Source organism: Elephantulus edwardii, unplaced genomic scaffold (genome assembly GCF_000299155.1).
Source record: "Elephantulus edwardii isolate Elephantulus edwardi_28Jun2011 unplaced genomic scaffold, EleEdw1.0 scaffold00161, whole genome shotgun sequence".
Lineage (NCBI taxonomy): Eukaryota > Metazoa > Chordata > Mammalia > Macroscelidea > Macroscelididae > Elephantulus > Elephantulus edwardii.
This window is the reverse complement of record NW_006399911.1, coordinates 7,526,836-7,528,273: the sequence shown is the minus strand read 5'-3', so window position 1 is coordinate 7,528,273 and position 1,438 is coordinate 7,526,836. Positions and strand designations below refer to the sequence as shown.

The following is a 1,438-nucleotide window of genomic DNA, read 5'->3' as shown; positions in this document are numbered from 1 at the left end:
GAGAAGGTAGCCCTTGGGTCTATTAAAAATGAAGCAGACTGGGGGGATGGGGCGGCGGTGACGCGATTCTGTCCGCGTTGGAGGGGCCGGGCTGCCGCCGGAGTCGCCGCGGCCACCGCGTGACGTGGCACAAGCAGATCCTTAACGCTAGAGCCGGAGCTGCCGCGCCAGTCACAGAGCAGGTCTTCTCTCCGCTCATTGCTGTCCGGGTCCTGAGGCTCCATGCTGGTGAGCTGTCCCGACCGGTCTCTTCCTGCCTCAGCTCTTTTTATTCTCTGTCGTTCAGTTTGCTGGGGCTGTGATAGGAGAAGGCCCGGGGACGTCCCAAACCCCTTCTCCTGCCCGTAGCAAGTGCCACTGCCGCCATGGGTCTTACCATCTCCTCTCTGTTCTCCCGTCTCTTCGGCAAGAAGCAGATGCGTATCTTGATGGTTGGACTGGATGCTGCTGGCAAGAGGACAATTCTGTATAAACTGAAGTTAGGTGAGATTGTCACCACCATTCCAACTATTGGTTTTAATGTGGAAACAGTAGAATACAAGAACATTTGTTTCACAGTATGGGATGTTGGTGGTCAAGATAAAATTAGACCTCTCTGGAGACATTACTTCCAAAATACCCAGGGTCTTATTTTTGTGGTAGATAGCAACGATTGTGAAAGAATTCAGGAAGGCGTAGAGGAGCTGCAGAAAATGCTTCAGGAAGATGAATTGCGAGATGCAGTGCTGTTGCTTTTTGCAAACAAACAAGATTTGCCAAATGCTATGGCCATCAGTGAAATGACAGATAAATTAGGTCTTCAGTCTCTTCCGTAACAGAATATGGTATGTTCAAGCCACTTGTGCTACACAAGGAACTGGTCTGTATGAGGGACTTGACTGGCTGTCAAGTGAGCTTTCAAAACATTAAATGAAAACTGGATATCTAACCAAGGACATATTTGATAGAATTAGTCTAGGCTTGTTACAACAAAATTAGTTTGCATCTTGGTTATTAAACAGTATATGGGACTGGTTTTGGGCAGAATATTACAATATTTAAACTTTGTTGCCAATTATTGTTTACCAAGTGAAATGTTGCTACTTAGCAATGTGCTTGGTTTTAAAGAAATTCTCCTTAACTTGGGAAAAAAGTGTCCTCTTTTAATTTTACTTCTTTTAAGCCTAAATGCCTAGACATAACTATATGACACCTTTAAATAAATCCATTCTGAATGTCTTTTTTTTAAGGCAAAATTGTTAAAATTTCATAAATCATTTCTGTGAAAAATAGAAATTAGGTTTTAGTACTATATTACGTATGTCCATCTTGTTCCAAAAGATATTTAATTTTTTTCCTTTTCTAAATTTTATTTATTTTGTTGTTGAGAATTTACACAGCAAAGCATTTACCAACTCATGAGTTTTTGTTTTGAATGTCCTTTGAGCCCATGACAAAT

At 42.1% G+C, this 1,438-nt stretch overlaps 1 pseudogene; it reads left to right on the top strand.

Annotated features, from left to right (window-relative positions):
* Positions 1-365: 365 nt before the first annotated feature.
* On the top strand, positions 366-909 carry LOC102854052 (annotated as a pseudogene).
* Positions 910-1,438: the final 529 nt, after the last annotated feature.